Source organism: Lethenteron reissneri, chromosome 22, assembly GCF_015708825.2.
Source record: "Lethenteron reissneri isolate LAM-NWPU_2019-01 chromosome 22, ASM1570882v1, whole genome shotgun sequence".
Taxonomy (NCBI): Eukaryota; Metazoa; Chordata; class Hyperoartia; order Petromyzontiformes; family Petromyzontidae; genus Lethenteron; species Lethenteron reissneri.
In genome coordinates, this window is record NC_083800.1 from 689641 (window position 1) to 716692 (window position 27052).

At 44.7% G+C, this 27052-nt stretch overlaps 1 long non-coding RNA gene across 2 annotated transcripts; it reads right to left on the reverse strand.

The window, feature by feature from the left end:
- Positions 1-7875: 7875 nt before the first annotated feature.
- LOC133345490 (uncharacterized) lies at positions 7876-26750 on the reverse strand. 2 transcript variants are annotated; one of them, XR_009755445.1, is made up of 6 exons: positions 26675-26750; positions 25023-25092; positions 15435-15522; positions 13758-13827; positions 9812-9897; positions 7876-8707 (listed from the first exon to the last, which is right to left on the reverse strand). It is a non-coding gene; the product is annotated as an uncharacterized LOC133345490 (long non-coding RNA). The 2 variants fall into 2 exon arrangements; XR_009755444.1 differs by having other exon boundaries at positions 15435-15528.
- Between the last annotated feature and the right edge of the window lie 302 nt (positions 26751-27052).

Genomic DNA, 27052 nt, shown 5'->3' on the forward strand with positions numbered 1-27052 from the left:
GGCCCAAACCAGAGTTGGCCATGAGCACACTGCCCAAGTATGAGAACTCATCCACTCTCTCTACAACCCCTTACTTCTGGAAAGTTTAGGGGTCGGGTGTTTGATGACATAAAGTACCCAGACATGTGCTGTGTATCGGTGGACGTGATGGTAAGGCCCCACCTCCAGGTTCGTGGGTTCGATCCTGACGCCTGTATATTTGTAGTTCGCGTGTTCTCCCCGTGGTCGCGTGGATTTTTATCCGGGTCCTCTGCTTTCCCCCTCCACATTTAGAAACGTTCGTTTAGAGTACTCGGTTTGGCTACTACGATAGATTCCCACGTGACAAGTCACTTCGTTGAGCTATCGTTTCTGTTAGCCAGGTCGCTTCTGAAAAAGAACCACATAGCTACGTGGGCCTTACCTGGCAAAATAATAAAATGTTTAGTTTGTTTTTAATAGAGAGCCATCCCTTGACCATTAATGGGTGTTTGGTGTTTGAGAGGAAACCGGAGAACATGGAGAAATCCATGCAGGAGAGGGGTTGACGTTCAACACTCTCATCTCCTGGACACGTGTCATACATGCTCACACACGTATGAGCACGCACACACATGTGCACACACAATACATATTTCCCGTAAAGGCTTAACAGACTGTTGGGAAAAGTTATGTTAGCGAGCACCTATGTACACACACACACGCAGACACGCATGTAGAGACACATGCAATAGACACTGAGAAACACATGGAACAAAGAACTAAATTAATTTGTCAGACACGCACGTCCAAGCGCCCGAAGCAAATCTTCTCTTTTACCGTTAGGGCTTCGCATGGAGTGGTGTGACCGTCACCTGTGTCAATTTGATCACAACATCGCATCAAGTACTCATTCGTTGTATGGTTGAAAGGACCTCAAGGAGCTTCAGGTAAGATTCACGTTATACACGTGAACAACGTTTGTTTCTGCTGACGTTTCTTGTTTTATAGCAGAATTCAACTTAACCCGACGGGTTCAATGGGGAGGGGGGGGTCTCATTGCTCCACTGCTCCTGGATGGGGACGCGCCGAGGGGAAACACGAGAGGGGCGGGGCCTTTCCCCCCTGGGACCCCCCCCCCACTCCACTCCCGCCACCCACCCCCCGCGTCGCGGCTCCACGCGATGAAAAGTGTCCTTTTCAAGCCGCTCCTCGCAAGGTAATTGCGACAATGATGTTGGACGTGGACATTCTCTGTCGTATATAGCCCCCAACCCACACTCTCCCAGCTCTCCCTCCCCACCCGTATCTACATCTCTCCCTCCCCTCCCCCTGTCCGTCTCTCTTTTCCCAATTATTCTTCTCTCCCTTCTCACCTCTCCTTTGAGATACAACACGAGAAAGGATGTTGATCTCTTTCTCTTGGTGCAGACCACATTGGCGATTTAAAAAAGAGTAGAACCCCTATTGTCGTTTTTCGAGTTCAGAAACACTACAGTGGGATTCGATGTGTCGGTAGTGACATGAATTAAATTTGAAAAACAACAAACTCAACACATTACTCAAGTTTTTAATTTGAGTTTTGAGTTTATTCGACTTGTTACAGCGATGGTCCCGTTGAGTAAGTTTACCGACTATTGTCCACGGGAGATCGGAGGTGCGTGAGCACTTCAGCATCTCGATTGAAACCCCTTTTCTTTAGAACTGATTTTGTGTTTAGTTTGTTGTCCTTACCCCGCACCTCCGATTAGCGCGGTTAGCTACGTACGGCGCGAAAGAAGTTCAACATACATAAAGCAGCAACAAAAACAAGAGACACTTTAATCTTAAACGATAATACAGTGTGCACAATAAGTTTCAAAATATATATGTTTGACATATTGCATTATGGGTATCCCAATTGCAGTGTGGCCAACAAACAAGACCCTGACCATAATGCACTTCGCCACTCATTCCATGGCCCAAAAGTAACTTCACTTGGAGTCAAGAGGCTCTTAAGATATGTGACGCTCAAAGGGACTTTCAAATATAAAAAATTCCTGAACCTTGCAAGCAGAGTAATTTATAGTATACAATTAAAACTAGTTTTATTTCTGCGTATTTTTAGCCCTTGTTATCCGATTCTACGGATACATCAAACGTGTTTTGTAATGAAATGTGTGTCGATAGGAGGTCCACTACATATGAACCGATATGTCCATGTGTCTAGCACTGAGTAATAAAGCGAAGTTAGTGCAGGCGGATCATCGTCATTCAGTTTCAACGGCGCGGCCTTCTGTCTTTGCTCTGGCCTCACCCCTACCGGAGATCAGGATGAGGCCACGCACCGTCACGTGGGCTGTGGTGCCCGCTGGTGGGCTGTGAGGAGCCTCTGGTATGGACAGGAAGTTTGCGAGCCGACGGACGATTTGGGGAAAATCTATCACCGAGGCGTCATCACTTGATTCAATGCAGTGGAGGCCACGGGGTGTGATGAACCAAATTTGTGGAGGTGCAGGTAGCCCTACGGTGAGTCACAGATGATGCTCTGGGTATCTGTATCCGCGTGTCGGTTGATGTGAAGATACACGCGTTGGATCTCCGATCTCACGCTGGCAAGGCGCTGGTAGCTGTTGCTCGGGCTGGTGATCTGGATGGAGTTGCGTTGAAGCAAATCCATGAGGTTTGAGTTTCGACAGAATGCACATCGGGATACTCGTGCCGCTCCTCATGACATGACCTTTGTTGAGGACGATTCTTTTGATTGCTTGGTTGGAAGGGTGCAATGTCAGGACAAACGACATCCTGTCCGGTGTCTCTCGGTTGACTGGCTGCAAGGTTGATTCACGGTCCACTGAGGAGGCATGTGGGTAGGCCCAGTTTTCTACCTGTTAAGGGCATCTGTGCGAAGTTCAGAAACTCTTCCCTCCATTGGCGTTGTCATCGAAATCTCAATCGTTGCTCCGCAAGCGACGGAAGTGGAGAAACTGTGAGTCGAGCATTCCCTCTGGGTGTGGGTACGGTGTGTAGAGAGCAGGTGGGAGTGCGAGTGGTATCAGTGTTGGTCTGTTGGTCGGTATAAGTTTAATTTTGATTTCTGGAAAATTATAATTGACCCGGAAATGTTCACTCTAATGTGTGTGGAAGATGTATTCATTGTACAAAACCAGGGTTTAGATTTTTATGGTCGATGCGGCATGATTTTTTTCTGAGACGTAATGAACTTAAAATGACATTCCACTCCGCCTGGATTGTACGTTGAGCCATAGTTGTCAAGGAGAGCGCTGTTTGCGAGTACCTATTAAGCCCTGCACGGCCTACAGTGCAGAGAAGATGTGCAGTGTGCGGGGCTGGTGGGTTGAGGTTTCGCCTCCCCCATCCCCATCTCGCCAGCCACCTACCCCTACCCCAAACTCTCGTCCCCTTGCTCGCTACAGGCCACCCCCCTGCCCCTCACCCCTTGTTGTAGGAATGAATGACCCAGAACAATGCGCGCCATCAGTGGTAGAGGCAGTAGGGCGGCGATGGAGTGGGGGAGGTGGTTGGGGTGACGTGGGGGGGGTATCCGTAATTGCCCTGGGTTCGAATGACCATACTGAACAGAATTACGATAATGATGGTGAAGAGGATAGAATATGGATGATGATGAGAGTGAGGTTGTTTAGACGTAGTTATGAATTATCATAATTGTGCTATAAGAATAGGGTTTGCCCTTTCTGGCAATAAAACAGGTGTTATAATGTAAAAATATCAAACAGAAACCTTTTACACGTACTAATGTATGCATTCACCAATAACCACATATACTTGTGGTGAACATGCAAAAAATAAAACACAGACTCGCCTAACGTGACAATTCTAGATTTCATATAAATCAAAACCGGTGCAGGTCCCGCCGATCTTGGGGCGTTCGTATTTTTGGCTTAATTTAAATAATTAATCCTCGCTCATTTTACCCCCCCCCACCCCCCCTTGAAATCTCGAATGTTCGCGCCCAGCTCCGAGACAAACGTCTCGTCCAATCAGAGCGGCTTTTGGGGAGCCTCTGACCAATGAGAGGCGCGCAAACATCGCCGCTCGCCGTGGCACCGTCAGCGGCCGCTGTGGTTACTGAGCGCGAGACGAACAATTACAACAATAATTATTTATATTTCTACTCTTGCTAAAATAATTATAGAATTATAATCTTAATAAATAGCATCATCGTTTGCTTTGCCACGCCCGTTCCGACGCGCGGAGGGAAATATGGGTGGTATGCTGAAGTTGAGCGAGCAGGTGAGAACCATGACCATGTTTTACAATTGAATGCATTAATGTTATCCCTATATTGAGTGACAAAATGTTCTCGTAATGATTGCTGGTATAAACGCTTTAAATTAAAGTGCTAAATCTGTGCACGTTGAATGCGGTCTCGCGATATGCACCGGTGTCCATATGCGTGCGTCGCAGTCCACGTGTCTTCGCGTCCTTCACACGCGACTACTCAATGATCGCAAACCGACAAACGCGTTTCACGTCTCGTGTTGTTATCAATGTCGTTTCACGACTTTGCAATCGGTATGACCGTTATTCTAATTGCAAATAGCCGTGATGCGTGCGCTATCAACATTTCAGTACGTTGACTGTTGTGTAGCAATGCGCATGCTTTCATTTACGATATGGCCAAGGGTTGACAGGCAAAGACATCATTGTCTGCTCGACAAGGGTAATCAAAATAGGTACAAAACTAGTTTTTCAATGCACACACTTTTATCTGCACTATCAAGTACAAGTTAAATATTTGTTATCCCAGAATTAATCACATTTTATGTGCTGAATAAAAGTGGGTGGCTTGCATAAAGAAAACTAAACATCGAAAGGACGCCACCAACTTTTATTCAGCACGTCAAATGTGATTAATTCAGGGGTCAAAATTATTTCGTTTGTATTTGAAATTGCAAATAAAAGTGTGTGCATTGAAAAACTTACTTTTACCATTAATTTTTCACCGATGGGTTTTCACCTGAAGCGTGATGGATGAACACAGTATTGATGAGATGAAACAGTCCTGTAGACCGAGTCATCAACGTAGTAGGAAGAATCAATGAGTGAAGCTCAGGGAAAACAATAACCATGGTAGTCGCGATATCAGAGTGATAAGGAAAGGACTGACCACCGGTGAGCGAGTGACGGGAATTAATCAGTGAGTGCTGGATAATTAATCACCCTGACAACTTTGCCTCTTATTCATGTCTCTACACTTCATACTCTCTAGTTCTTTTGGTAAAGTCACGTAGATAGAAAAAATAATAATAAAAGAACACGACGTTTCGGTCGCAACACAAGCGTCCGTCATCAGGTGAGAAACAATTATCTGCTGTCGTGGCTTACTATAGCCACGGGAGGGATTTGTAGAGTCGTGGATGCAGGAGTTCACGGGGGGAGAGCCACAGCAGATCATTCTTTCTCACCTGATGACGGACACTTGTGCTGCGACGTGACTTTACCGAAAGAAGAAGAGAGTATGGATTCCTGCAGTCACGAAAGCTTCAAATCAAGATCTCTCTACACTTCTTTGCGCACTTTTCAGCTTTGTTCCATTTCGTTGTCGTCGGTGTCCACATTTCTGATTCATATGCAAAAGCTGACAATGCGCATAAGATTTAAATCGTTTTTCAAGAACATCGCCGCTCGCTTTTCATGATGAAGATTATTGCGACATTTGTCCACCAATATGCGAGTGGGGTGCACGAGCCACTGCCTGGACGGGTTTGACATGCGAGTGGGTGAGCGAGAGAGTGCGTGAATGAGTTGAAGAATGTGTGACCGAAAGATTTGATAATTCAGGTCTAACGTGATTCACAAGGTAACACGCGTCTCCCACCCTCACTACCCCCACCACACTCACCTCCACATCGCCCACTGCCCAGTCTCACCCAGTTGTACCCCGCGCCCTCCAGTCTTCCTCCATAATCACTTCATTACTTACGACGGCCGAGGGAAACTGAATGAGACGATCTTTTGTAAGTAATGTAATTGAAGAATTTGGCTGGCGATGTTCTTCTAGCAATTATAATTATTGCACGAGACATAATGAACAGACAACTGTACAAGACAACAAACGGACAAGCAGACAGAGAGAGGCAGGCAGAGACAGAAGGATAGACGTAGATAGAGATCGACAGACAGGCAGACAGAGACAGAAAGAGAGACATACAGAGAGGCAGGCAGACAGATAACGTTTACGTTTACTTTGATTTGTTACACGGATGGGTTCAGTTTAGCCAGTTTCCCGGCTATTTTATACGGAAGATCGGCGGTACAGGGTCCTTCAGGAATATTGCACAACGAAGTATTTAACAGGAGATGAAACGCGAATTTTAAAAAGGGACAAGTGTAATATGAGAGCAAGAGGCGCCAGGCAAGAGTTAGATGCAGGTACAAGTAGGGAGGGAACCGATCTGTCGATGAGCGGCAAGGGGAATCCAAAATCGTGGAGCAGAAACGCAGAAAGATATTTTGTTACCAAACAAAGTTTTAGCAAATGGAATGTTTGGACGTAATGAGGAGGCACTTAAACGTCTACGGGAGGGAGTTAGAGGAACTAAGTGGTCCTTTAGATAATTGGCGGATTTATTTAAGAGGACCTTTCGAGTTGGGGTCTCTGTTGATATCCAAGGGGACAGATTCGAGTGAATGTTGCAATGAGGAGTTCTAGAGGGAACGTCAAGGGCAACACGGAGAGCACAGTGAGAGGCAGACAGGCAGAGAGACAAACGAAGAGGCAGCTATAGAGAAAGACAGACTACCAGAGACAGATTCACTTCACACGATACCTTCACTCCACTCCCACTCAAGTTATAGTTTTGGTGGAATAAATTAGACTTAAACATTTTGTAAATTGAAATAGACAGTTTAAGAATGTTGGTAATTTATTGGGGGTAAAAAAAATGATTGTGAAGAATCTGGGAGCGTTAAATTTAGAACAGTAGATTACTTGAAATACATGGTGACGTAATGCCCTCTTGTGGACAAATGCGCTACTACAGCTGTTGCACATTCAGAGGTGCCGGGAAAGGAAAGCAGTGTCTGCCATCTTGCTCGGGGAGGTACCCACGTTGAGCGTGTCATCTCACTGTGAGTGCGAGGGCTGTGATCGTTACGCTCACTATGCGGCGGCTGTGAGCGGGCCACTCACCGCTAAATAAACTGATCAACAAGGACGCCCGCTAAATGAACCGACCAACATGGACGCCCACTAAATGAACTGACCAACATGGACGCCCACTAAATGAACTGACCAACATGGACGCCTGCTAAATGAACTGACCAACATGGACGCCCACTAATTGAACTAACCAACATGGATTCCCGCTAAATGAACTAAACAACATGGACACCCATAGACAAACCCAAACATTAAATTATATATTGTATATAATTTAATGTTTGGGTTTGTCTATGGCAATATATAGTACGGTGTAGACTCGTTTGATGTAAGAGAATAAAGTTTAAATGGAAGCATATTATATTTTTTATGACGTAGAATTGTAATGTATTACTACTTGCTGTTAGTAACTCAGCTTATTGTAGAGTATATTTAGCATAATGATGATACTATGTAGTTTATACTTTAGTTGTTTACGTGGTGGTTTTAGTTACTGCAGCTACATACTATTAACACTTCTTCCCTTTATTAATGCTACCCCTATCCCCTCCCTGTGATGCTGCTAATCCTGCATCATGCACGGGCAAAGTAGCACTAATCACATATCTGCATTACCCATATCCCCTCCCTTGGATGCTGCTAATCCTGCATAATGTACGGACACAAGTAGTACTAATCACATACCTGCATTTCCCATGGGTATGCTGAAATCCTCTTGATATGCAAATTCTTTTGTCAAGGCGCCCCCTTCCCCCCCCCCCCTTCCAACCCAGCTTATATATATACTCCAAGCACGTGTGCTGTTTCATTCAGACGCTGTCGCCTCGACAGACCTGGTTTCACCTGAGGACGGCTGCTTGCGTTGTGGCCGAAACGTCGTGAGAATTATTTTATTATGTTTTATTTTTATTATTTTATTACTTCCCTTCTACGTGACTTTACCGAAAGAACCAAGAAGATGAATCCCTGCAGTCACGAAAGCTTTAAATCATAGAGACCCGTTGAGAGCTACAGACTCATATACCAAGAGACATCACAGCGATGATGATGTGACATCGTAGTCGTTGTCTCTGCACCTACATCAGCAGCCTCACTGAAAAAGAGAAGTCTGCTGCCAGTAGGGAGCATTGATTGCGGTTGTGTGGTCTAGCCGAGGGGCACCCCCAGTGGCAGCCGTCCCTGTGCATCAGTCTGCTGCCAGTAGGCAGGGGGGTGATGACTGCTGCCGCTGTGTGTGTGTGATCTCGCCTGCTGTACATTTGGAGTCGGCGTCTCTCTCCCCCCGTGGTCACCAAGATCTTTCTCCGGGTCCTCCGGGGTTTTCCCCTCCACATTTAGAATCAACATCGCGCGTTCATAGAGGAGTTGGCTGCTGATTTTTACAAATTAGCTACGTAGCTCAGTGGGCCTTACCTGGTAAAATAAACATAGTTTAAATAATTCAAAACATTACCCTGATGGTGGTGTTAATGATGCTGCTGGTGATGATGCTGCTGCTGATAATGCAGATGATGCTGATAATGATTGTGATGGTATTAGTGCTGACGCCGGTGATGCTCCTGGTGCTGCTGATGATGTTGGAGACGATGCCGCTGGTGGCTGTGAAGCAGCAGCAGCAATCATCTACCCAGAGAGCCCCAACGGACGCCACCGTTTACTCAACGCTCCTCCACACGTTACAAAAGATGCTTTCATTGTTTTATCGCGAAGTCGCAGCTAACACCGCCGCCACGACACGTGGACTCTCAACAGCGGTGGCTGACACAACAGTGATCAAAGCGGTAACCACGCGGCCCGGGCGTAGCGACGTCGCAGCGAAGTGAGCGCCGCCCTCATCTCCCTGCCTCTGGCCCTTCTTGGCCCCCCCGCGCCCCTGGCCCTGCTTGGCCCCCCGCCGCCTGAGTCAAGACTCAGACGTCGTCGTCATCTTCTTGCTAGACCGGCAGCATGAGCAGTAGAGAATCGACCACGGTTCGGTTCAGGCTTGGCTCAGCAAACGATCCCCGTTGGTTTGGAAAAAAGAAAACACCCGTACTGTGACAGTAAATAGGCCTGGTGCGCTGGCTCGGCTCAGGTGTCGCCAGTGGAAAAACACCACCCCTACCGTGCCAGAGTAGCCCCCATGAGTTGACTCGGTTCGCAACATCAACAATAACACCATCAACATCCACAAAAACATCAACATCAACCCCATCCCCACCAGCACCACCATCACCAGCACCATCACCACCAGCACCACCGCCATCACCACCATCACCACTATCACCATCACCGCCATTATTACCATTACCACCACCGCCACCATCATCGCCACCGCCATCACCACCATCACCACCACCGCCATCACCACCATCAGCACCACAATCACCACCATCACCATCAGCACCACCGTCATCACCTACGAGCTACATCACGGACATTGAAAGTTGTCGATTATGTTGATGTTATTGATAATGTTGTTGATGATAATGATGTTGCTGATATTTATAACGGTATTGATGATGTTGTTTGACGTTGTTATTGATAATGATGTTATTGATAATGTTGCTGACAATGTTGTTGATGATGTTTTGATAATGCCGTTGATGTTGTTTCATGTTATTCACGTTGTTCATGCTGTTGATGGTGATGTTATTCACGATGTATGTTATTGAAGTTTATGAAGTTATTGGTAATGTTGATGCTGTCAATAATGTTGCTGATGATGATGTTGATGTGTGGACTCACGGTGGGGACTGGATGAAGGTGGCCATGCTGAACCGTGGCAATCGCGCGCTGAACTGTGCGGCAATGTAGCCCTCAATGAGCTCCATCTGCACGCAACATCAACAATAACATCGCTACTATCACGACCACCCAAAAAAAGCAACCACGACCACCACCATCGCCACCAGCAACCACGACCACCACCACCATCACCACCAACAACCACGACCACCATCACCACCAACAAACACGACCACCATCACCACCACCATCACCACCAACAACCACGACCACCATCACCACCAACAACCACGACTACCATCGCCACCACCACCATCAACACCAACAACGACCACCGTCACCACCACCACCAATCACCAACAACAACAACCACGACAACCACGACTACCATCACCATCAATCACCAACAATAACTACGACCACCACGACCACCAAAACCAATACTCGCCATTCGCCACTAAGTGACGGTGATGTCATCATGCCACCTGTGCCGGGCCAGGTGCACTTTGAGGCTACCACGTGAAGTGTCGAAGACTCACTGCTGCCAGGAGGTCTCGGGACAGAACCAGCAGGTGCCATGGGTTGGCTGACTGAGATCACCGGTAGATGCACCACCAGCTGTACCCCCTACTGTGCCAGGCTGATAGGACTAGGGGTTAGAGTTAGGGTTTGGGGTTAGGGTTAGGGAAAAGGACACTCGCTAAATAACCTAACCATCATGGGCACTCGCTTGATAACCTAACAAACATGGACACTCGCTAAATAACCTAACAAACAAAGACACTCGCTAAATAACCTAACCATCATGGACACTCGCTAAATAACCTAACCAACATGAACTCGCTAAATAACCGAACCAACATGGACACTCACTAAATAACCTAACCAACATGGACACTCGCTAAATGACCTAACCATCATGGACACTCGCTAAATAACCTAACCATAATGGACACTCGCTAAATAACCTAACCAACATGGACACTCGCTAAATGACCTAACCAACATGGACACTCGCTAAATGACCTAACCAACATGGACACTCGCTAAATGACCTAACCATCATGGACACTCGCTAAATAACCTAACCATAATGGACACTCGCTAAATTCCCTAACCATCATGAACACTCGCTAAATAACCTAACCATCATGGACACTCGCTAAATTCCCTAACCATCATGAGCACTCGCTTAATTCCCAAACCATCATGAACACTCGCTAAATAACCTAACCATCATGGACACTCGCTAAATAACCGAACCAACATGGACACTCGCTAAAAAACCTAACCATCATGGACACTCGCTAAATAACCTAACCAACATGGACACTCGCTAAATAACCTAACCATCATGGACACTCGCTAAATAACCTAACCATCATGGACACTCGCTAAATAACCTAACCATCATGGACACTCGCTAAATAACCTAACCATCATGGACACTAACCTTACCCTACATCGCTGGGGTCACAAAAAAGATCTCCAAAATCCTGATTAAACACAAGATCCAGGTCCGATTCAACACAGTACATAAAATCCGTGATCTGGTCCCGTCTGTAAAAGATGTGGTTCCAGACATACAGTACCCTGGCGTCTACAAACTAAGTTGCCTCTGTGGTAGCAGTTACATTGGAGAAACCAAACGACATGTCTCGGACCGCATCCGTGAACATAAGGCAGACCTGAAACACGGTAGGACAAACACCTCAGCCGTGGCAGATCACTGTTACAATTCAGTGGGCTCACATGACATTGACTTCTCCAAGACAGAGGTTCTCTGCAAGCCATCTGGCTATCATGAGAGATTCGTTCATGAGGCGATCCACATATACAAACACAGAGACAATTTCAACCGAGAAGATGGATTCTGGCTTAGCAATCATTGGAAGGACGTAATAAACCATTTCGGATCTTAACTGATTGTGTTCACGTTTACGGTGACTTTCAGACCGAGTTCCACTCACTGGCATGGTGCAGTGTGCAGAGTAATGTATGGTGTCGTAATTGTACAGTAAACATATAGCAGTATGATACACATTAGGGTGGGTAGAATAATACATAGTGTTATATTAAAATGGATAAGGCAGCAACTGCAGCAGCAGCAGCAAGTGCAGCAGCAGCAGCAATTGCAGCAGCAGCAACTGCAGCAGCAGCAGCAACTGCAGCAGCAGCAGAAACTGCAGCAGCAGCAGCAACTGCTGCAGCAGCAGTAACTGCAGCTCCCTTTGATGCTGTTAATCCTGCATAATGCACATGCATATGCAGTACTAATCACATTCCTGCATTTCCCATAAATATGCTAAATTCCTTTTGATATGCAAATTCCTTTGTCAATGCGCCCAGCTTATATATATGCTCCAAGCTCGTGTGCTGTTTCATTCAGACTCTGTCGCCTCGACGGACCTGGTTTTCACCTGAGGACGGCTGCTTGCGTTGTGGCCGAAACGTCGTGAGAATTGTTTTATTATGTTTTATTTTTATTATTTTATTACTTCCCTTCTACGTGACTTTACCGAAAGAACCAAGAAGATGAATCCCTGCAGTCACGAAAGCTTTAAATCGAAAAGTAAGGACTTGTCCCTTGCTTTTTATTCGACGCGTGTGATCGACATCGCGCTCGCTGAACGTGTTGATGCCTTCAGGGAAGTCATGTACTGTACACGCAACTGCGCTCAATTCTGTGAGTCGCTTGTAACTGCTTTGCCGTTACTTATTGCCAATTATGGAATCGGGACTGTTGTCCTCTCATAGAGTCCCTGGCACGTAATAATATGCCACACGGTGGCAGTGAGGGTTGCAAAATGCCCATTTATCTTATATATATTAAAAGAAAATGTGTGGATACGTGTGTCTGTTCTAAATGTTTAGCATACTTCCCAACATGCTACACACTTGAAATTTGGCACGTAGATAGGATCCATACTGTACACAATGTACAAAGTATAAAAATAGACTTTTGTATTTTTTTTGGGGGGGGGGGGGGTGGAAATGACCATGAAGTATGTGGTGTCAACCCGCATCACAACCGAGTTAAGCGGTCTGCAATGCTTACCCCTACCATATGGCTCTTCGCGTGCCGTACTTCTACAGCTGTTCATAGTGTGCCGGGAGATTTTAGGTGGCGCTTCCCTCCAGGCCGATGAAGCCATGGGCTTCTCGGAGTTTCAATACATATCCGTGCGAAGAACGGGTACAACTGCTATCTTAAATATAAAGCAGAAATTACATGTTTGTTTGTGTGAAGCAGCAAAAACTCTCCAATGCTGAGCTCTGGCGTCATGAAATTTTCACAGCTTATGCCGTCTGGAATTTCTAAGCGAACACGACTATTTTCAGCTCGCCACGTCATTCCCTTCCTGAGTTGCCAAAATCGACCTTCCGTAGAAGTGGATTAAGGTTGAATATCCTTGAGTGAAAACATCCGATTTAGGTAAATTGATGTGTTTCGGCTTTTTTCTTTCTTGCAAGCTTCAATTTTTTTCAGGGATTTTCAGTGAAAGATAAGGGAATATGAAATTAGAAATTTATCCAAGACAAGAATCCAAGTCCCGGGCGAAGCCGGGTAGTGAAGCTAGTTACTAATGAACCCCAATGATCCGATCTAAATTATGGATTTCGATCAGATCGTTGGGGGGACACGTGCCACCCTACCCCCACTGGCTCCACCACTATCACACACTGGCATGGTTCACAGGTGGTGGTGTGTCCAGACCCACGCCTGGCCACCTTCACCTGCTCAGTATTAATGCTTCCTCACTCCACCAAGTAATTCATTGAGGATCCTTCCCGATCCCCGGGTTTCCCCTCCACATGTAGAGAGTGAACACCACCACGCGTCTCGAGTGAACACCGCCACGTGTCTCGAGTGAACACCGCCACGCGTCTAGAGTGAACACCACGCATCTAGAGTGAACACCGCCACGCTGTTGACAAGCCTCACCTTGTTGTTGTTGTTGTGGGCAGGTCTCTTCTGAAAACAAGAGTGGTACAGCAGCTCAAGCGGGCGTGGCCTGGTAAAAAATGAAAAAAAAAAGAATATTTAAAATAAAAACAAAGTTACAAAGTAGCGAGTCAGGTGAAGAGAAATGAAAACTTAAGCAAGATACTCTTTGGTTCTTTCGGGAAAGTCACGTACAATAAATAAATACATTAAATAATAGCATGCGAAATTTCGATTGCAACACAAGCAATTATCATCAGGTACAAATGAAAGAGAAAACAAACCTAGTAAACTTAGAAATGTAATGCAATGCAACACAGAGTCAGCTAACATAACAGTCAACACCACACCTGGTTGATCACGTTCTTCCAAAGATTGCTCAATTTGAGAGAGAGACAAAACACAGACACGGAGACAGACAGGGAGAGATAACACAGAGACACAGAGAGAGACACAGAGAGAGACACAGAGACAAATAGAGAGAGACACACACACATAGAGAGAGAGATGACACAGACACACAGAGAGAGACACACACATAGACACACAGAAATATGACACAGAGACAAATAGAGAGAGACACACACATAGGCACACAGAGAAACAACACCTCTGTGTTGAGGCCTTAAATAGGAAGGGGCAGAAAGAGGGGGGGGGGTAGAGATAGGGGGGGGGGGGGTAGAGAAATTAGCATGTCAATGCAAGGCCGTAGCCATGGAGTCAACATTCGGGGGGACCAAATCTTCCAAGGGGTCTGGGGTCCACCCCCAGAAAAATATCTAAATTTTAAAACTAATTTCCTGCCTAAAATATTTTTTAAAAAGTTCACTAACACATGTGATGGACTTTGTCTTTATTTTTTACAATAATGTCTAATAGTGTATTGTATGACATTGCTCTGTTTTTTTTCTTTTGTTTGTTTCATAGTATGTAATGGCAGAGATTAGGGATTCATAAAGTACAACCATAACCACAATCATATAAACAGAAATCTATGCATTGTTACATGAAGGCAAGTCCAGATTTTGTGGCCAAGGTTTAGCAAATTGTTGTTTTTATTAACATAGCATCGCAATTATTATTTTTAAAAAGTATTTTTATAGCAATATATTGGGGGGGACATTATTAACATATTTTATTATTATAATTATTATAACATGTTATAATTATTATAACATAATTATTATAACATATTATAATTAGGGCCTTGTGTCAATGAGTGACTTTGAGCTTTCGTGACTGCAGTAAATAACAGCGCGACAACACGAGGACACAGAGAGAGAGACACGTAATCAAACAAACTTAGTAAAATTTAGAAATGCAATGCAACACAGAGAGTCGGTCAACACACAATTACCGCATAGCCTAGCTGATTACGTTCTTCCAAAGATTGCTAAACTAAGCGAGAGAACTGAAGCAAACGCCATCAGGCGAGGGCAGGAGGCAAGGCCCCGCGTTGTAAAGTTCCACCCTGAACATCGCTTCCATTCTCGCTGCTACTCAACTGACATCCCTACGAGAGAGAGCGAGGCTCTACCTCGGTAAACAACAACAACCACCACCACCACCACAACAACCACCACCACAACAACCACCACCACAACCACCACAACCACAACAAGCACCACCACAACAACCACCACAACCACCACAACAACCACCACGAGAATTTCTCACCTCGGATTGCAGTTCACGCGCGGAGCGGCAACTTCCTGCTACCTCGTGACGTCACTCGCTGGGTGCAAGACACTCCTCTCCAGCTGATCTGCAACTTAAATAAATTATGTTAATGAGCCCCGCCCATACGTGGAGGGATGGGGCGCGCGTGCTGAACCCATCGCAATGAACTCGCGACGGCTTTCACGAATAAATTATGTTAATGACTCACTAGGTTTGGCTTTGCCCAAATAAGGATGGGCACTGGAAGATATCGGCAGCGGCCGAGCAGAAGTGTCGTCAGGGGTGGGGCGAATACCTTGGTGACATGACGTCACTAGCGAAGTACACCTTGTTGTGTCTATACCTCTTTTTTATTAAGAACAATTAAAAAAAAATTTATATATATATTTTTATTATATCTATATATATATATTTAAATAATGGAAACAACCCACTTCTCCTCACAAGCACACCAGGAATCTATGACGATAAGAATTCGGTCACAGAGAGGTCATAGACATCCAGATGGACAAAAAGATGGATGGACTAACCTCCCAAGACATCTGGAGATGTACAGATAGGGTGCAGAGCATAGATACAACAATTTTTGCAACTAGCGTTTTCCTTAAACGTTTTCCGTACCGAAAAGTAGAAACTTAACAAAAAGAATTAACCAACAAACAATAGGGGCCTTTTATTAGTAATTCCATTATACTACTCGTATTCACCACATACATATTATTTAGAATTATGTTTTTTTTTTACATGACCCTCCTAAAAACTATAGAGTACGAATTCCAGAAAGCTTAAGTGGAAACTTAGTTACACTTAACCTCAGGACATTCAAATATAACTCAGAATAAACACCAATCTCTGGAGAACTAAACTTGGCAAAGCCCTCAAAATAATGATGTGACGAGGATAATTACGAATATTCATTAAACATAGACGAATGATAACCACGATACTAAGACCTAAGGAACTCATAAAATATAACTCAAGAATAAATGTAACACACAGGACCACATAAATATATTGCAAAAATTTCCTCGGCCACCTTTGTCTTCCAGCGGGGTCTGGCAAGCAGGGAGGGAGCAGGGAGGTCACAGGGGGGAGTCGGTGCCTGACATTCCAGGGATGTCTGTTTTTTCTGTTTGTTTTCTCTCGCAAAGAATGCGCAGAGAGGGGAGTCACGTTTTGAGTTAAGCACAAGCGCACATAGCGAACAGGCAGTCTGTCCGAGTCGCGCTCAGCGTTGCGACGGGGCTCGCAAGGGAGCTGTGGCAGTCGTGCCTCGAGAAGAGATGGGACGACGAGACATCGTTAAAGTGGCAGCCTGAGAGCAGTCTGTCCGAGTCGCGCTCAGTCTTGCAACTCGGCTTGCGACGCGGCGTTGCGACGGGGCTCGCAAGGGAGCTGTGGCAGTCGTGCCTCGAGGAGAGATGGAACGAGGAGGGGTCGTTCGAGTCGCAGAAGTCTGAGTTCAACCTGGGTCGGGGCTGGGTTTCAGCCGTGCTCCTGCTGGCGGAGCGTCGTGAGGAAACGAAACACCGATGCCGATAGCAGGTGTCGCTTCTCGCAGAACGAAGTTAAGTGCGAGTGAAGCTGGCAGCTGCACGAACAAGGGAAGCACGGAGAAGAGAGAGTGACGAGTGACGACAAGCAATCAACCTGTAAAAGGGCGGAAATCACCAAGCGTCAACCAAGCGAGCAAAGCAGAGAGCGCGAAGCAGTGGAGAAAGCCTGGTCAAACGGCCGTGAGGAAGAGGACAGCGCCATCGAATGCGCAGTGTGTTTGAGGCGCACACCGACCAACGACCCAGTGAGAACAGACGTCGTCCAGAGCCACAAGCCAACACAGCCTGAAGCAAGGGCGAGTGTCCGTGTGAAGTTGGCAACGATCAAGGAGAGAGCCACAGCAGCAGCACGACCCGGGCGTCACTGAGCGTCGTGCCAACTCGTCATCTAGCAGTAGAGGGAGAGAGAGCGCAAGAGCAGCACGACTCGGACGTCACCGAGCGTCGTGCCGACTCGTGGAGGAGCTGCGCGCTATCCGGCGACGGAATCATCGCGCACCACGTCGGCGAGCGTCGTGCAAACTCAATCGAGCAATGGAGAGAGAGAGCGCACAAGCAGAGACACGCCCGAGCGAGGGAGCAGCACGACTCGCTGCGGCCACGCCCAACCCAGAGAAAACCTCTGGCCGCTGTTTGTATCCTCCCACACCACACAAGCTAACGACAACTCCCGGCTCTAAGAATTAATTAATTTTACAAGGGGACAACGCACACACAGCACGCACACGAATAAGACTTAAAAAAATTTATCTTTGCGTTTCAAAAAGGGTTGCCATTTCGAGGTGGTGCGTTCACTACCAACTGATCGTGCAAAGCAGTTGCTGCCGTCGAGTTACATGAATAAGAAATGTTTTAGTCATTCATTTTCGTTAATTGCATAATCTTGCCCATGAATTTATTGACGTATACTTGCTTTTGCATACTAGAGTGTCATGTGTTTGTTTAGAATTAAAATTGCTTAACACCAAGTCTCGAGTGCTTCTTTCCAAGTCCATGCAAAACTGTCTTATTCATAAGAGCTGTTACCTGCGATGAGATATGAAAATGGAGACCTAATATAACATAACACACACTAAGATAATCGATAAATGTTTAATCGATGATAATCGTGTTATCCTGATTGATATAACTCTGGATAAACGAAACTAAGCCTAATTATCATAACTGCTCACATTAACATAATCGCAAGCATCCGCATAAATCACTACGATTGTCTCCGCGATTATCATAATTTATGCATATAATTGCACACATTATCATAATTTATGCACGTCAATACACAAATTATCATAATTTATGCATAACATAACACACACTATCATCATTTATGCGCTTTGCGAATTTTTCGGAAAATTATTAATTTTTATTTTTTTTTATCAAAATTTCATAATCCAACACATACAACAACCTCCCCCTGGCGTTTGACGCCGATGAGGTCACGCTGAGCGGTGACGTCAGAGAGCGGGGTCAGAGTTCAAGTTTGTTGACAGAAGGGGAGCGGCAGTGTCGTGGTGAGCGCTGCGCTCCGCACCCGACCAGCCGAGTTCCATTCCCGCTCGTGGCCAACACCGCCAGTGACGACTTTCTGAGCCGGTCCTGAGCCTCCCCTACGTCGACTCAGCCTCAAACGAGTACCCGGTGCGGTGTGTCAACATTGCCACTGGGGAGACAAAGGCGAACGGGCGTGGTGCTGGCCACCCAACCCCTCGTGTGCCGTGACGACCTCCATCGGTTCTGCTCGCTGTGAGCAGCACTTTGTAGATGTCGTGGCTTGGCTCTCCAGCCCACCGCTGGCGACATTTCACAATAAAATTGTCACATCCATAAAAAATCAGCATACTAACCTATGACGTTTTTGGCAAAATTGTCCCAATTTTTCTAGTTTTATTTTTAATCAAAAAGTGCATTCCTTGGTTGTGTTTAGCCTGAGTAGCCTATATATTACGTAAAAAAGTGGGGAATTTGATCCATTAAATTTTCGAATATTAAAAAGTTAATAGGCATACTGTGCCGATTTTAGCCCAAATAAGCCCAACATTCACAGCTTTATTTTTGGATAATAGTTCATTCCTCTATTGTATTTAGCCTTAGTATGCCATGTATTAGAATAAAAGTGGAAAATTTCACGATGAAATGTTCACGTCCCGTTTTTGGGCAATGTTGGCCAAATTTTTCCAGCTTTATTTTTCAACAAAAGTGCAATCCTCGTGTGTGTTTAGCCTTAGTATCTTTTATATAACATTAAAAAGTACGAAATTTCACCATGAAATTTTGAAATGAAAAAGAAAATCGGCATACTATGCCGTTTTTGGCCAAAATTGGCCAAACTTTCATAGCTTTGTTTTTTGACAAAAGTTAATTCCTCCATTGTATTTAGCCTTAGTATGCTATGTATTAGATTAAAAGTAGAAAATTGCACGATGAAATGTTCACGTCCCAAACAGAAAATCGGCACACTCACGTCTGCCATTTTTGGCCAAAATTGGCCAAATTTTCATAGCTAAACTTTTCCAAGAAAAAGTTAATTCCTCTTTTTTGATTAGCATTAGTATGCTGTATTATTACTATAAAGGTTTGATATTTCATGATGACATTTTCACGTCCTAAAAATTAAATTGGCATGACATTTTTGGGCTAAAAAACAAATAGGCATACTAACCTATGCAGTTTTTGGACACAATTGGGTTAGGCTTAGCAGTTAGGGTTCAGGGTTAGGGGTTAGGGGTAGGGTTAGGGATAAGGTTAGGGCTAGATTATTCCAACTCACTACTCTCCGGGACATCTGGCAAAAACATTACCAAGCTGAAGCGTGTACAAAATTATTTGTCAGGCGTCATGACGGGTACTGCAAAATCCGACCATGTCTGTCCAGTGCTCACCGAGCTGCATTGGCTTCCTGTTGCCGAACTCATACAATATAAGGTTGCACTCATTACATACAAAGCTCTTGCTACAATTGAACCACAATACCTTTCTGGTATCATCAAAGAGCATAACGATCATGCAAACTCTGGTCATCCTCACAGCAGCTTTTGGCTAATCATCGAATAAAAACGGTCGCTGCATTTCAAGCTTTCAGATGCACTTCTGCAGCAGTCTGGAATGTCCTTCCTTCCAATATTAGGAAGTCACTGGAGCTATGCATTTGTAAAATATAGATTGAAAATATCTTTTCTTGAGAACTGATTTTGTGCTTAGTTTGTTGTCCTTCCCCCGCACCTCCGATGATCATGTTTGGCTATGTACGGTGTGAAAGAAGATCAACATACACATCAACATGGACACTCGCTAAATAACCTAACCATCATGGACACTCGCTAAATAACCAAACCAACATGGGCACTCGCTAAATAACCTAACCAACATGGACACTCGCTAAATAACCAAACCAACATGGACACTCGCTAAATAACCTAATCATCATGGGCACTCGCTAAATAACCTAACCATCATGGACACTCGCTAAATAACCAAACCAACATGGACACTCGCTAAATAACCTAATCATCATGGGCACTCGCTAAATAACCTAACCATCATGGACACTCGCTAAATAACCAAACCATCATGGACACTCGCTAAATAACCTAACCATCATGGACACTCGCTAAATAACCTAACCATCATGGACACTCGCTAAATAACCTAACCATCATGGACACTCGCTAAATAACTTAACCATCATGAACACTCGCTAAATAACCTAACCACCATGGACACTCGCTAAATAACCTAACCACCATGGACACTCGCTAAATAACCTAACCATCATGGACACTCGCTAAATAACCTAACCAACATGGACACTCGCTAAATAACCTAACCAACATGGACACTCGCTAAATAACCTAACCATCATGGACACTCGCTAAATAACCTAACCAACATGGACACTCGCTAAATAACCTAACCAACATGGACACTCGCTAAATAACCTAACCAACATGGACACTCGCTAAATAACCTAATCAACATGGACACTCGCTAAATAACCTAACCATCATGGAAACTCGCTAAATAACCTAACCAATATGGACACTCGCTAAATAACCTAACAATAATTACATTTTGTTAAGTTTTATATCTAAGCTACCTTTTCTTCTCTCTCTCACCTAAGCCCTCTTTGAATTTCACCCCCACCTTCTCGCCCGTTACGGCCTCCCCTCCCTCCCCCTTTCAGATCTATACAATGCCTTGTCACAACGGCTTCTCTCTATCTCGCCTGAAGACGGTTGCTTGTTATTGCGATCGAAACGTCGTGATCTATTTTTTTTTATCTACGTGACTTTACCAAAAGAACCAAAGAGTATGAATTCCTGCAGTCACGAAAGCTTTAAATCAATATCTCATTCAAGTGTCATGTAAGATCAATCAAATGTCTCTGCCACATACAAAGGAGTTTCCTCTAACTTTTGTTTCAATATTTAATGAAATCCAATATTGTGCTCTACAATGCCCCCTCAATCAGTTCTTCAATCCTACTCTACGTGGAAGTCCTTTGTGATACAGTAGCAAATGAGAACATTGTAAATTCTAGATGTTAAGCTTTCGTGACTGCAAGGATTCATACTCTTAGTTTTTTCGGTACAGTCACGTAGGTAAAAAATTAAATTAAAATTAATAAAATAAAATAATAAAAATCACGACGTTTCGGAGGCAACATTGTAAATGTGTTGAGAGGCTCTTGACGACTCGGAGACAGTTCCAAGGTAAGTTAACTATAAGGGTGCAACACTTTCCCAGGGGTAGGGGTCCTAGGCTTGGTCCTCCACTCGGACCTTCCACCCTAAATTTCGATTTAAAGCTTTCGTGACTGCAGGGATTCATCTTCTTGCTTCTTTCGGTAAAGTCATCACGTAGAAGGGAAATAATAAAACATAATAAAATAATATTTTAAAATAATATTTAATAATAATAACAATATTTTATAATATAATATTTTATTATGTTTTTTAAAGTAATATTTTAGTATGTTTTATTTTTATAATTTTATTATTTCCCTTCTACGTGACTTTACCGAAAGAACCAAGAAGACCTTCCCCACGGTCTGTTCCCCAGCACAGCTGGCTGCCCGGGCTGCCTCCTCTGCGCCGGCCGAGGGCTACTCCAACTTGGGCCGAGCGAGGAGCGCAGCCACTCCTAGCTCCTCTCTCTCCAGACCCTGACCCCTTGTCCCCTGACCCCTGCTCCTAACTCCCATCCTGCTCGTTCCCGACTCTCCGCAACGACCCGCCTACGTCACGGGCTCTCCCTTAAGTAACCCTCCGAGACATGACGTAATCCCGCTGGCCGGCGTGCATGACGCCACCTGTGACGTCACCGTCCCTGCCAGCGAGCGTGATGTCGTCATGTCCCCAACTAGTCCTCTACAAATGTATGCTATTGTCTGCGATCAAAATGAAGGTAACTTTATAAACGGGGTAAAATTAGTTCCGCATAATATCAAAATGGTTTAACGCAAAATATAGTAATGACACTTTTCTTTGAACTACAGAATTAGAACATTTCAGGATAATCATATAGAGTTTACTGGGGGTAGTAGTGATACACTGGTTCAGCACTGCATGTAAACCCGGAAACCTGAGTTCGATTTCTATTCATGGAAAACTCTAGTGGTGTAATGACTGATCCAATCCTTCACCCCCAATCATGCCCACCTCCTCCCCCACTTCAGCAGACCATACTGTGGTGAAGTATGGTGGTCTTACAACTCCCATGACAAACATGGCATGGGGAAGTCTTCACGGACTTCATCCAGCAGTGGAATGATTCATCATCGTCATCAGCCATAATCAATCCACTGCTGGATGAAGGCCGTTTCAAGCCTCTGCCACCTCTCACGATCCTGCTATCCAACCATCCACCCTGCACTTGTACATGTGTAATAATAGAGTGACACCTGCTGGTCATGACAGAGTGACATCTGCTGGCCGAAGGGGTAATCATGGTTATCAGTTGCATGACGCAAGTAATGCTATGAAGGGGGCGTATCTGGGGTAAGGGTCAAGGGCAGAGTCAGTCCACAAGCTCCCGGAACCATCTCGAAGGGTCTAGATTCTAAGGTATAGGGTGGTGTATAGTAATGCAGTATATAATTTAATGTTGGGTTTGTCTATGGCAGTATATAGTACGGGCTAGATCCGTGTGAAGGAAAAAAGTTTAGCTGGAGGCATATTATATTTTTTGCGACATAGAATTGTAATGTATGACTTACTGTTAGTAGCTCAGCTTATTGGAGAGTATATTTAGTATATTGATGATATTGATGTAGTTTATATTTTAGTTTTTTTACGTGGTGGTTTGGCTGCTGCAGCTTCTTACTATTAAAATTCCTTCCCTTTATTACTGCTAACCCTACTCCCTCCCTTTGATGCTGCTAATCCTACATAATGCACGGGCATAATATGACTTTGAGACCCCCCCCACCTCCTACGCATTCCACAAGTAGTGACTAATCCCATATCTGCTTTTACCATAAATATGTTAAATTCCTCTGTTGATATGCAAATCCCTTTGTCAAGGCGCCCTTCCTCCTATAAATATACGCTGCCAAGCCTGGTGGTGTTCATCCATTTATTTTATTATTTCCCTTCTACGTGACTTTACCGAAAGAACCGAGAAGATGAATCCCTGCAGTCACGAAAGCTTTAAATCGAAAAGTAAGGACTTGTCCCTTGCTTTTTATTCGACGCGTGTGATCGACATCGCGCTCGCTGAACGTGTTGATGCCTTCAGGGAAGTCATGTACTGTACACGCAACTGCACTCAATTCTGTGAGTCGCTTGTAACTGCTTTGCCGTTACTTATTGCCAATTATGGAATCGGACTGTTGTCCTCTCATAGAGTCCCTGGCACGTAATAATATGCCACACGGTGGCAGTGAGGGTTGCAAAATGCCCATTTATCTTATATATATTAAAAGAAAATGTGTGGATACGTGTGTCTGTTCTAAATGTTTAGCATACTTCCCAACATGCTACACACTTGAAATTTGGCACGTAGATAGGATCCATACTGTACACAATGTACAAAGTATAAAAATAGACTTTTGTATTTTTTTGGGGGGGGGGGGTGGAAATGACCATGAAGTATGTGGTGTCAACCCGCATCACAACCGAGTTAAGCGGTCTGCAATGCTTACCCCTACCATATGGCTCTTCGCGTGCCGTACTTCTACAGCTGTTCATAGTGTGCCGGGAGATTTTAGGTGGCGCTTCCCTCCAGGCCGATGAAGCCATGGGCTTCTCGGAGTTTCAATACATATCCGTGCGAAGAACGGGTACAACTGCTATCTTAAATATAAAGCAGAAATTACATGTTTGTTTGTGTGAAGCAGCAAAAACTCTCCAATGCTGAGCTCTGGCGTCATGAAATTTTCACAGCTTATGCCGTCTGGAATTTCTAAGCGAACACGACTATTTTCAGCTCGCCACGTCATTCCCTTCCTGAGTTGCCAAAATCGACCTTCCGTAGAAGTGGATTAAGGTTGAATATCCTTGAGTGAAAACATCCGATTTAGGTAAATTGATGTGTTTCGGCTTTTTTCTTTCTTGCAAGCTTCAATTTTTTTCAGGGATTTTCAGTGAAAGATAAGGGAATATGAAATTAGAAATTTATCCAAGACAAGAATCCAAGTCCCGGGCGAAGCCGGGTAGTGAAGCTAGTTACTAATGAACCCCAATGATCCGATCTAAATTATGGATTTCGATCAGATCGTTGGGGGGACACGTGCCACCCTACCCCCACTGGCTCCACCACTATCACACACTGGCATGGTTCACAGGTGGTGGTGTGTCCAGACCCACGCCTGGCCACCTTCACCTGCTCAGTATTAATGCTTCCTCACTCCACCAAGTAATTCATTGAGGATCCTTCCCGATCCCCGGGTTTCCCCTCCACATGTAGAGAGTGAACACCACCACGCGTCTCGAGTGAACACCGCCACGTGTCTCGAGTGAACACCGCCACGCGTCTAGAGTGAACACCACGCATCTAGAGTGAACACCGCCACGCTGTTGACAAGCCTCACCTTGTTGTTGTTGTTGTGGGCAGGTCGCTTCTGAAAACAAGAGTGGTACAGCAGCTCAAGCGGGCGTGGCCTGGTAAAAAATGAAAAAAAAAAGAATATTTAAAATAAAAACAAAGTTACAAAGTAGCGAGTCAGGTGAAGAGAAATGAAAACTTAAGCAAGATACTCTTTGGTTCTTTCGGGAAAGTCACGTACAATAAATAAATACATTAAATAATAGCATGCGAAATTTCGATTGCAACACAAGCAATTATCATCAGGTACAAATGAAAGAGAAAACAAACCTAGTAAACTTAGAAATGTAATGCAATGCAACACAGAGTCAGCTAACATAACAGTCAACACCACACCTGGTTGATCACGTTCTTCCAAAGATTGCTCAATTTGAGAGAGAGACAAAACACAGACACGGAGACAGACAGGGAGAGATAACACAGAGACACAGAGAGAGACACAGAGACAAATAGAGAGAGACACACACACATAGAGAGAGAGATGACACAGACACACAGAGAGAGACACACACATAGACACACAGAAATATGACACAGAGACAAATAGAGAGAGACACACACATAGGCACACAGAGAAACAACACCTCTGTGTTGAGGCCTTAAATAGGAAGGGGCAGAAAGAGGGGGGGGGGGGTAGAGATAGGGGGGGGGGGGTAGAGAAATTAGCATGTCAATGCAAGGCCGTAGCCATGGAGTCAACATTCGGGGGGACCAAATCTTCCAAGGGGTCTGGGGTCCACCCCCAGAAAAATATCTAAATTTTAAAACTAATTTCCTGCCTAAAATATTTTTTAAAAAGTTCACTAACACATGTGATGGACTTTGTCTTTATTTTTTACAATAATGTCTAATAGTGTATTGTATGACATTGCTCTGTTTTTTTTTCTTTTGTTTGTTTCATAGTATGTAATGGCAGAGATTAGGGATTCATAAAGTACAACCATAACCACAATCATATAAACAGAAATCTATGCATTGTTACATGAAGGCAAGTCCAGATTTTGTGGCCAAGGTTTAGCAAATTGTTGTTTTTATTAACATAGCATCGCAATTATTATTTTTAAAAAGTATTTTTATAGCAATATATTGGGGGGGACATTATTAACATATTTTATTATTATAATTATTATAACATGTTATAATTATTATAACATAATTATTATAACATATTATAATTAGGGCCTTGTGTCAATGAGTGACTTTGAGCTTTCGTGACTGCAGTAAATAACAGCGCGACAACACGAGGACACAGAGAGAGAGACACGTAATCAAACAAACTTAGTAAAATTTAGAAATGCAATGCAACACAGAGAGTCGGTCAACACACAATTACCGCATAGCCTAGCTGATTACGTTCTTCCAAAGATTGCTAAACTAAGCGAGAGAACTGAAGCAAACGCCATCAGGCGAGGGCAGGAGGCAAGGCCCCGCGTTGTAAAGTTCCACCCTGAACATCGCTTCCATTCTCGCTGCTACTCAACTGACATCCCTACGAGAGAGAGCGAGGCTCTACCTCGGTAAACAACAACAACCACCACCACCACCACAACAACCACCACCACAACAACCACCACCACAACCACCACAACCACAACAAGCACCACAACCACCACAACAACCACCACGAGAATTTCTCACCTCGGATTGCAGTTCACGCGCGGAGCGGCAACTTCCTGCTACCTCGTGACGTCACTCGCTGGGTGCAAGACACTCCTCTCCAGCTGATCTGCAACTTAAATAAATTATGTTAATGAGCCCCGCCCATACGTGGAGGGATGGGGCGCGCGTGCTGAACCCATCGCAATGAACTCGCGACGGCTTTCACGAATAAATTATGTTAATGACTCACTAGGTTTGGCTTTGCCCAAATAAGGATGGGCACTGGAAGATATCGGCAGCGGCCGAGCAGAAGTGTCGTCAGGGGTGGGGCGAATACCTTGGTGACATGACGTCACTAGCGAAGTACACCTTGTTGTGTCTATACCTCTTTTTTTATTAAGAACAATTAAAAAAAAA